Source organism: Thermobia domestica, chromosome 12 (genome assembly GCF_964235325.1).
Source record: "Thermobia domestica chromosome 12, izTheDome1.hap1.1, whole genome shotgun sequence".
Taxonomy (NCBI): Eukaryota; Metazoa; Arthropoda; class Insecta; order Zygentoma; family Lepismatidae; genus Thermobia; species Thermobia domestica.
Window position 1 is genome coordinate 34,849,478 of NC_137465.1, and position 12,146 is coordinate 34,861,623.

Below are 12,146 nucleotides of genomic sequence, written 5' to 3' on the forward strand. Positions count from 1 at the left end.
GTAAAAATTACAAAACCAGAGAAAATCTTTACAGAAATCGGGAAGAGACAGAAAAAATCTTTACGAATATCAAAAACAGGACGAGAAAATCTTTACGAATATCGAGACAGGACGAAAAAATCTTTACGGAAATCGAGATGAGACTAGAAAATCTTTACGAAAATCGAAAGAAGACGAGAAAATCTTTACGAAAATCGAGACAAGACGAGAAAATCTTTACGGAAATCGAGACGAGATGAGAAAAATCTTTACGAAAATCGTGACGAGACGAGAAAATCTTTACGAAAAGACGAGACGAGAAAATCATTACGAAAATCGAGACGTGACGAAAAAATCTTTACGAAAATCGAGACAGGACGAGAAAATTTTTGCGAAAAGACTAAGCGTGAAAATCTTTACGGAAATCGAGACGAGACGAGAAAGTCTTTACGAAAATCGAGACAGGACAAGAAAATCTTTACGAAAATCGAGACGAGTCGAGACAAAAATATTCGCCTCGTTTCTTCTCATGGACAACAATAGTAGTTGAAGGACTATAGGATGGTATGAAGTACAGAGACCATTAGTTTGCTTTTGGTTGAGGTCGAGTGAAATATTTTAAAAAAAGACTCGCTTTTAGTAAGAGCAATGTTGAATATTTTTTTTTCCTACATGAAATACTAAAAGGGTTGAAAGACGGGAAAACATAGAGAAGAATAGGAAGTGAAAGATGAATTGATGGATTTAGAAAGAAGGAAAAAAAAAGAGATGACGAAGAAAATGAATCATCGCAGCTGACAATTCTCCCACTGCCACCCAGAGATAAATGAAAAGAACGAAGTTAGATTCCTGCGACACAAATCAATGCTAACCGTCACTCGAGTGTCGTATTTGATGTATCAACACAATCTCACTTGTAGAAAGCGGATGTACGACTCAAAAGATTTATGTATTTTCCCGTTATTTACACTTGTTGGTCTTTCACAGGAGAAGTACTGTATATTCAGTATATATAATAACACTACTACTAATTCTAACGTAAGCAGGAGCGTCAGGTATTGAAAATCAGTGGGAGTATTGTAATTCACAGTTCACAACCTTGGTAGTTCAGGGTATGAAATACCTCATAAGCTTACAGATCTTTAGCAGTCCTCTCTCTCTCTCTGAAAATTTGTAAATTGCCCCTCCTGAAAATGCAGTTTTGAGTATTTTTGAATGAAAAGTAAGTTTTTTTTTTCACAATGGAAAATATGTCATCTTGAATAAGAAAATGACAGCATAACCACAGATTTTCAAGGTTTTTAAATGCCGATCTTAGTTTTTCTCATGCCATTCTAGACACCGACGATTTGTGATGTAAGAAGTATGAAAAGTTTTAGTTGAAAATATCACGGACAAACACTCGTTCAATTTCTCATTTAGAAAGGAATCGTCACCTCGGCGTACTGTTGTAACTATGAATGTCAACACCCAGCAAATTACAGAGGGTGCATTCCTTTCAAAAAGAAACTGAAAGAAGGACGCAACAAAAATAAAATCAAACCGCTTCCAATGACAGTGTGAAGAAGGGCTTCCCGCCACCACGTCCTACGACCCGGAAGCTACAAAATTCATGCATCAAGGTATCAAAAGAATCGACCGAGCAAGGAAGATTTACGTCCAGTCTTAAAGAACTACTCTTATTTAAAAATCTAAATCTACCAGCAATCGTACACAAAGCGAAGGAACATCTAAAACACTTACAACCAACACGAGATCCTATCACCAAATTCACGATACTTGTTGATGTGGTTGTGAGTATATTCGATGATGGATCCGACTAAAGGTCAACTCAACCAAAATATTAAATGTAGTCGGAATGCTGACGGTGTATCTAAACAAACTGCTCAATTCACCTACTTCTTACAAAAACACAATATACACATTGTGCCTTTTCAGAAAGTTAGATTAAAACCACTCAAACAATTCAAGATCTGAAATTATGATGTCCGATGAGATAGACTCGTACCGAGAGGTGAAGGACCAGCGATATTAGTCAAAAAGTCGATCGTATATGTTCTACTCCTGTACCGGGCGCTTCAATCCTTGGAAGCCCTTAGCGTTACCATCTTTGGGCACAATACATCAATAAACATCATTACAGCATATAAGATACCAAATGCCCCACTTATCACGGCTGACTTTCAAGCTCTACGGGCTCTGCATCCCAGAATAATGATGGCGGGTGACCTCAATGAGACCTTTGGAACTCCAGAGTTGAGAACCGTTGCGGCGATATTTTAGAACAAGCTCAACCTAGATTCTATCTCACATCACTGGATCCTCGAGAACCTACGCACTATCCCAAACAAGGGGAAAGACCACATGTTTTTGATATGTTGTTATATCACGACATAAACTTCTCAACCAATCCGGAGTTAATGAATACTCTAAATTCAGACCACAATCTAGTTTGCGTCGACTTCCAACACCAGCACTACTTTGATACTTGTAGACTACCTCAAATATATGAAACGAATTAGAACCAGTACCAACAACTTCTCCATGAAATTATTCACTGCAAATACCACTTCGAACAGAAGAAAAAAAATAGACAGATCAGCAGCAGATCTCAGAGCAGAAATCCAGAGTGAATGTGGACCTACCATACCAAAACAATCAAACTTCTAGTAAATTAATCCGAGGAAGAACACCAGACATGCTTTTTCCTTTAACTCATGTTCTGAATCAGAAACCTTTGGCAGTAAACTAGGCTTCTCAGATTGAAAACACTTTTCAACACCAGCAGTTTCACCATCCCAAAGAGTCTTCCAAGAGTTCGACTGCAGGCACGGGACGATAAGCCAAATTCGCTTGCAACGCCATATAATCAATTCTGTGTACTACTTAGTCCCAACAACAAATCCATCCATGGTCCTAATGGCCTCGAATTTATGGATGAGGGAAAAGTTGACGTCTTTGTCACGATGCTGGAGGATCAGTATACTACAAATAGAGACCCATATCGTAACGACCATATCAACACAGTTCGTCGTTTCCTCAAGAATCCTCCACACCCTACGCCATTTGATCTTAGTCTATTAGCTACACCTTGAAAAATTCAGATAGTTAAACAAACAATGAATATATAAATTGAACACATTTTAATCAAACACGTACCTTGAGAGTGGTGATACTTGGAGCTCAGAACAATTGTGAAGGTTTAGGAAGTAGCTATAGTATTTTTAGAGAGGGGGCATGGCAAGAAAAATTAGCATTATCAACATTATGTGGTTAGAAACCTCAGTTGTTCATATAAAATAGCCAGATAAACTTTCGTATGTGGCATCCTTATTAACTAACGCAACTTAACTAACCTAAACTAACTTCGTAAGATTTTCTCTACTGCACTACACGTTATTTTGCTCTGCTTGTTTGAGTATTTTATATCGCATGCAACACTGGAGTTATGAAGAACAGAACCTGCGGGATTGTGCCTGAAATCCGGTGCAGCTGGTGGGTAAACAGACTATCATGCAAGATCAACCCCAAAGTAGAGGCTGTTCCCTACCACACTATCTTGCCTCCAAGGAAGCCGGATTACAGAACGACCTGTGTTGGGTACTCTACTTATTGAGGCAATCTTATTCGAGCACGCTACATGTGTCGGGTACTCTACGTATTGAGGCAAGTGCACTCGAGCACGCCAGCTGTGTCGGGTACTCTACTTACTGAGGCAAGCGTACTCGAGCTTCTACCATTTGACACAAGTTGCTTTTGATTTTTTGTTTAACGTTCCACGCAATGTACCGAGCCTAAAAGAGACTATGGTGATGAGAGGGCTGATTTGAATAAAAAGAACAAAATGGGAGAATTCCGAAAAAACACATGCACATGTTGTTTTTCCACCATAAAGCCACTTGGCGGAGAAGGAATCGAACCAGGGACCCCACACGCCAGAGGTGAGCGTTCTAACACTGAACAAACATTTGTGTATCTCTGTATGCCCTTATCATCAATTCCGTTTCACGATAATTCCGGAAACTTTATCTGATTTTAATGTAACTTGGAAAGTGTTTCTTTATAGACTTAGAAATAATCATACTGCTGGAGTTGAAATCAAAAATAAGGGAAAAATAAAAGGGTAAATTAGTCCTAAATTGGAATTTCTTTGTATACATTTTGTCATTGACATTCTTTAAACCATAATTTTCGCAAAATTATCTTATTTTTGATTAAATATGCTGCATATTTTCTTTAACACCTCCCAATTACAGTCAATTCTTCAAGTTGACATCCATAAAAAAGAAAGAAAGAAAGACAATAGCAGAGGTAAACACAACTGTAATTTGGAAAGTTAGCTGCATATTTTTTGGAGATTTCCAAACAGCCACATTGGTTGGCATTAAAATTGGTCACAGATAAAACGATGAATCTATCCTGTCTTTTAAAAATATATATTTATCACGATAAATTTTATAAAGATTATTTTTGTGAAAATATTGTGTATGTGTGTTCTTGAAGATTTAAGAATGATGCCTGCTGTTTTATGTTCAACTTAAATACAGATAGGGGATTATTTACTTACGTGTACAGCTTTCTAATGACAACCTTCCTAAAAATTATCTCGCCTCTAACTTTGCGGTCTACTAGTCCCCAACGTTATATTCATATAACATATATCTAATTTTTATAAAACACGTTGTTTGTCACTTCAGACTTAAGAATTACTTCTAGTGCTTGAAATGAAATGACGTGGGATCTCTAAGCTCTTACGTTTATGCTTTTTACGCTAAATTAGGGGCGCGCCCGCAAATTTTTCTTGGGGGTTCAAGTTTTGTTGATTCCAATACTACCAGGCCAAGGGCGCCCGTGTTGTGGTTTCCAAGAGGGGGCAAGTATAAGCGACGTTTCAAAAATAGTTTCAAATTTTGATGTAACTAATGTAAAAATTATATTGGATTTTCGATATTCTGAAGTACAATTTCCTCTAGGGGCGAGCGCCCCACCTTGCCCCCCCCTGATGGGCGCCCTTGTACCAGGCACTATCTATGTGGTATTGAACGGGTATTATTCTGCATCCAAAAAGACGATAAGTAATTGTAAAATACTTTCACCTATATTTTCAGAAAAAGAAAGGATAGATTGTTTTTAAGAGAAAAGGTACAGATGAAGTGTAAGATTTAATTTTCATGGTACATCAATAATTTCTCTGTTAAGCAATTATAATTTTATTAAGAAAGTGTACAAATGTATGTTGCTTTAGGAAGTTTTGGGGTCCCAGAACCGTTGGTTCCTTCCCCGTGTGTACGCTCCTGCACTAAAAGATACGGATGATTCATTAAAGAGAATGGTTAAGAAGAAATTGGTGGGATAGGAATGTGACTGGCAAACGATAGAACTCTCGTGTCGAAACGCCATGAATATGATGATTTTCACCATAAATTTACTTGAGCTGGGATCGAATCAAGAACTCCTTACACCAGAGATGAGTACACTACCTCTGAGCCACATCTTCCTTACATCCATTGCTTGAATTTTAAAAGAAGAATGGGAAGTTTTTGAATTATCTCAAAACAAACAAAAGTCGCTTCTACTGACACAGCAACACTAGGATAACATTCCTCTACTAAGATACTACGTACAGCAGTAAACGCAATAATGGTGTTGTCATTTTTGAAATCCGGCTGAAGTTAAATCGGACAGAAGTCGTATTTCGGTCAGAGTTTCATGAGTGGGTGTGACAAGTGTCAGGTTTAATGTCACGGCCTTTTCCACTATGAAGTACATTTGTTATATTCACAGAATAAAAAAATAATAAAATCTTTCTGTTCTCTCTTTGTTCTCCAACCCTTTTACAACTAGTAATAAAAAATATCACGCAAAATACTCCAACCATGTATGTGCAAATGAATAAAATAAAAGCAACTAACAAAATGACAGTTCCATAGAAAATTTGTTAGAAGAACTATTGTATATACCCAAGGTAATAATGTTAAGTTTAATCAAATGACAGTACACTCTCCTTGCATTTGAAGGTACCTAGCTTTTACTGTTAAACATGGCATGCATTTCGTGTGTCTGTTCCAGGAAAACTAAGCCATCTTCGTTTCTGGTAGAATCTAATATGGTTTGACGTCCCATATAGCCTCAGTGCTGTAAGAGCCATTAAATTGCAAACAAACAAAGTTTTATATATACACTCAGCGCGATTCTCGAGGTTATGATAAATATATAGACTCTAGTAATTTTCTATCAATCTAGTAATTTTCTTTCAACCTGGAAATTTGAAATGAAATTTCCAGATTAAAATCCCACATCTATTCTCTTTAAGTTAAAAGAATCGAGTGATTAATGAAACTGAATGACTGTGAGAGTAGAATAAAAATGTCGGAGAATACAGAACAACATCGTAGGACAACATGCGTTGTCCACAACAAACTTATGAGATCGAACCAGGGAGACTCTCGAACCTAGCGAGCTGCCATACTTCCACATCAAGGAGCTACATATTAGACGATCGTACAGGAAGAAAGCTTTCACATTCCACGATACATGTGGCCGGACATTGTCTTGTTGATATATGGAGTCAGGACTTGTCTGAACGGATGGTATGACCTATACCTCTACAACTTCACTGATGGTGATGATGCTTAGTATATCCATAATATTTAGCAGCCCAGATCTCGTAGTACCTGACACTATCATATTTTCAGTTCGACAAGTAGGGGTTCGATGGTGTACGTTGACAGATTGAACTCACCACAACAGCATGTAATGAGTATTTAGCTATCGCTCCATGTCAAGACGAAATAACACTAGTCTGAAAGCACGACCGTCTGTCACTCATCACGCATGCAAAAGTGTTGAAGTGTCAATTGCAACCTGAAGGATTTCTAATTTTGGGTCTAACGAGGCCGACGCAATGGCATGAGTGAGCTCATTCCCGGCTGTATGGTTAGCGTACGCATCTTTTGCCCAGGAAACACGTTTTTGATTTCCAGTGCAAACTCATGTGGTTCGAATCTCGTTTTAAGGTGTAGGTCCACATTTCATATATTCTCGCTGTTGAACGTGATTTTAAACTCTAATCATCAACATATCAGTAGAATACATGCTGCAGTTCAGCGTTCAGAAGACGATAATGAATCGTCAATGCATACCGATGAAGGTGTTCCTGTTTCGAGCTAATACGTTGAACGATGTTGTACGTATGGACCTTCTTTTGCGAAAGGAATATATAACCATCATCTCGTGAGATGTTCACATTCCATGATTCATTAAACGATTTGTCGCTATGTATTTAACATCTATCCATTGTTTTCACAACACTATCCTTCACACTACATCACTATTTTGGCATTATACCCTGTAAACGCACTGTTCAATGTACGAAAGTCCATCTTCTCATAGAGCAACCACCAAACCCTGTTGGAACACTCGCTTGTTTATATTACGCCCTTTCACTTTGGAGAGGACTAATGTAATGCTTGCGCACGCTTTTGCCGTTCTCTTATCCACGCTGCACTATCTGAATGTCATCTTGCGAACACAGCTCTCCGTCCAAAACAGAAACAACTTCAGATTAAGCTATTGCACTAGTTGTTCTAAGTTACTATAAAAATTCATATTATCATACTATAAAAATTCTAAGAGTTTTGATGAATGCTCCTAATTACTTTTTTATATTACAACTTTAGAAACAGCAGCATATCGTAGTGATACTTCTGAGATAATGATGAATCTTTACATACCTCATTTATTATTCAGTCTGTAGGAAATAACAATAAAACGTGAAATATGTAGAAGATTTCATTTCCTTTTTGATTTCCAAACTGTGACACACATGAATATTGGAAGTCTTAGAGAATTATTTTCTCTGTTTATGTTGACAGGTATCGGAGGAAAAGTAACAAGAAGTAGTGAGATATGAATCCGGCGCCCCAAGAACAATTTGCAACTGCGCCTTTGTCACTCTATTTAAACTAGAATTATTAGGTCTTCAAGTTTCAATTTTGAATCCCACTTTCGGTTTCTACATCAGAGACAAAACGATAAAAGATAGCGACAATTTCCTTATGGATGAGTACCAAGAACATGTTGCATTTCTAACTTTAGTCCGACAGAAAAATCGAGGTATGCGGAGAAGACATCACGGCCCAAACATCGCCACTCAAAAACTCGTTGAACAATATCTCGGATGGTCAAAACTGCACTGTGTCGGGTATTCTACTTATTAAGGCAGGTGTAGTCGAGCTCGCCACCTATGTCGGGTACTTTACTTATTGGGACAAACGCACTCGAGCACGCCATTTGTGTCGGGTACTCTACTTATTGAGGCCAAGTGTACTCGAGCACACCATCTGTGTCGGGTACTTTACCTACTGAGGCAAGTATGCTCGAGTACACTACCTGTGTCAAGTACTCTCTTATTGAGGCCAAATGTACTCGAACACGTCATCTGTGTCGATTACTCTACTTACTGAAGCAAGTGTACTCGAGCTCGCTACCTGTGTCAGGTACTCTACTTATTGAGGCAAATGTACTCGAGCACACCATCTGTGTCGGGTACTTTACTTATTGAGGCAAGTGTACTCGACTACACTACCTTTGTCGGTACTCTACTTATTGGGGCAATTGTACTCGAGTACACTACCTGTGTCGGGTACTCTACTTATTAAGGCCAAATGTACTTGAACACGCCATCTATGTCGGGTACTTTACTTATTGAGGCAAGTGTACTCGAGTACACTACATGTGTCGGGTACTCTACTTATTGAGGCCAAGTGTACTCTAACACGCCATCTGTGTCGGGTACTTTACTTATTGAGGCAAGTGTACTCGAGTACACTACCTGTTTCGGGTACTCTACTTATTGGGGCAATTGTACTCGAGTACACTACCTGTGTCGGGTACTTTACTTATTAAGGCCAAATGTACTCGAACACGCCATCTATGTCGGGTACTTTACTTATTGAGGCAAGTGTACTCGAGTACACTACATGTGTCGGGTACTCTACTTATTGAGGCCAAGTGTACTCGAACACGACATCTGTGTCGGGTACTTTACTTATTGAGGCAAGTGTACTCGAGTACACTACCTGTGTCGGGTACTCTACTTATTGGGACAATTGTACTCGAGTACACTACATGTGTCGGGTACTCTACTTATTAAGGCCAAATGTACTCGAACACGCCATCTATGTCGGGTACTTTACTTATTGAGGCAAATGTACTCGAGTACACTAACTGTGTCGGGTACTCTACTTATTGAGGCAAGTGTACTCGAGTACAATACTTGTGTTGGGTACTTTACTTACTGAGGCAAGCGTACTCGAGGACGCCATCTGTGTCGAGTACTCTACTTATTGAAGCAAGTGTACTGCACAAAATGTTGTAGGACACAATCACGTTTGGCAAAAATCTCTCGGGAAACGAAATCTCGCCTGGCAGAAACTTAGCCAGGAGAAAACATCACCATAGTCATTTGTCTGATCGAGGATGCTTAATACATCACTATAAATATACTAATGTTCAAAAGCCTCAGTTTTACATTAATTGCATGATCTCACTCTTACTTTCTTTCAATTCATATGACATTAAATGTCAAATTTTGTGAGAGTGATACTCGAACTCTTCAAGGTACTCTCATGAATTTTGAGCCTCTTTGGTTGATGATGCAGTACAAATAAGCAAAGACAAAAATAGATTTATGATATTAAGCGATGCATCTCAACAAACGTTATTTGACATAAATAATATAGCAGAGTGTTTATTAAGAATTCGTGACGAAAAAGAGAGGAATTGCCCGAGAGTCATTTACCAGATCGTGATTTATTTTGCTGGAAAAGAAAACAAAGTTACTGCTCGAATATCATGAGGAAATTTGCACCCCATTTGGATTCGTCTGTGAAGTTGCATTTACTAGGGCATGGGATCATAGGACTCAAACGTATTTGTGGCCTTATATATTTCAAATTTAAACAAGAATGATAAATATATATTACAACAAATTTTTGTTATGATTAATCTATAGCCTACTAATAAAATTAAGGACGAATTTTTATTATTTAAAGAAGAAGAACATAAAAATGTTAACATGGGTTCAGAAATGCTTAGTATAAACACTAGAAACATAAAAAGCACAACTTTAAATGGTCAAATAATCACCAGATATATATAACTTTGAGATAAACGCAAATAAGACGAAATCCTATGTATTGAATATATTTGAGTTAGATTATTCACGCCCTTGGAGCGCAAAGGTTCTATGTCCAGTTTTAGAAATTTTACAGAACAAAAATAATAGACACAGGATATAGGAGAAGATATGGGATAGGGCAATATTTCATCCATTATTTCTTGTAAATAATAACGATTTTGTGTGCTTTCTTATCGCCATGTGAAAGAGCTCATCATTCGCCATCTATTAGTATAAAAATCTCAATTTCAAAAAAAGTTGGACATAGAACCTTTGTGCTGTAAGGACGCGATTTGATCAACATGAACTAGGATGGATTTTCTTTTTTCGAAAGTAGTGACATACAGTTGGGCCCCGATAACTCGAATTTCTTGATAACTCAATTTTTTCACATTCCTTTGAACTCTTGATAACTCAATGTTAAAATAACCTCTATAAGTTGAATGTTTAAAAATGACAACCTCGATAAGTCGAATTTTAAGAGTTCCATATAATCGACCTTTCGTATCTGTGAACCTCTACAATTCGAAGTTACCTTTATAAGTCGAGTTTCTCTTGATGCGACCTTGATAACTCCAAGCTATAACTCTATGCTTTTACGTAACTGTCATTGTTGTTAATGTGTACAGTGATTGTGTTGTACTCATGCAAGGGCGCCCATCAGGGAAGGGCAAGGTGGGGCGCTCGCCCCTAGAAGAAATTGTACTTCAGCATAACGAAAACCCAACAGAATTTTTACATTAATAACAGCAAAATTTGAACCTATATTTGAAACGTTGCTTACACTTGCCCCCTTCCCCTTGGAAACCTCAACATGGGCGCCCTTGTACTCATGTGTAGACATGAAAGTCCTCTTCCACCTGTTTCTAGGTCAATAAGTCTCCTTCTTCCTCAGAACTTTCACAACTTCGAATGATAAAGGTTGAACAAATAAAAATTTGAGTTTTAGAGGTCATATAGTCACTTTTATTGAGGAACACGGAACCTCTGTATCTCGAAATTTTCTTGTATCCATCTTGATAACTCCAAAAAGTCGATAATTCGATTTTTTATGTATTCCATTCAGCTTCAAGTTGTCGTGGTCCCGTTGTATTAAGTTATTCTAAGAAGTAACCTACTCAGCTATTTCTCTTTTGTATAGTTAATAAAATAGCTTATCACTTTGCTTCCACAGTTCTTTTATTTAAAATAATTAGTTTGTAAGCATACATTGGAAACTATTTTCCATCATTATTTTATACGTTAGTTTTCAATACATACAGGGATGTATGGAACATTTTACACTTAGGGAATCGTTATGGCGAGGTTTTATCGTCCCTTGACGTTTTAGAAGGGCGAAAACTTCCGACCCATGATGAGGTAGTTGAGAGGTTTTGGAAAGAATGGCCTCGCGTAGCGTAGTTGCTAACGGCCTCGCCTTTGGCGTGAGTGGTGTCGGGTTCAATTCCCGATGGGAACACTTGGTCAGAAAAGTGCACGAAGCATTTACATTCCAGCCATCCTGAGTGAGTTTTTTTTTTCTTAGTTTTTCTCATTTATCAGGCAAATACCAGGACGGTACCTCACATAATGGGCATTTCCCCATTCCATTCTTCTTCCACAATTCTCCCGGGCAGTGTGATCGCCAAGAGACGCCATCCTTCATACGTGATGGGCTAAAATGGTTATAGATACCGAAAGCTCAGAAACATAATTCTAAAGTTTTGGAAAGACTATCGTCACTTCTCAGTGTGAAACAAAACTTAATATTTCAATATTTTTCACTGAGTATACGAAAATTTGAAACTAAAACGTTGACATAATATCTAAAAAAAAAAAAAAAAAAAAGAAAAAGAAAAAAAGAAAAAAAAAATACTCAGCAGTTGCTATATAAAAAATTATGATCGAAATGAATGTGTGTTCTAAACGTATAAAGTCGACCAGGAAAGTTGTTTTGTAACGATTGGATGGAAACATTATCTATCATTCTTATCTTCTTGTAGACAGA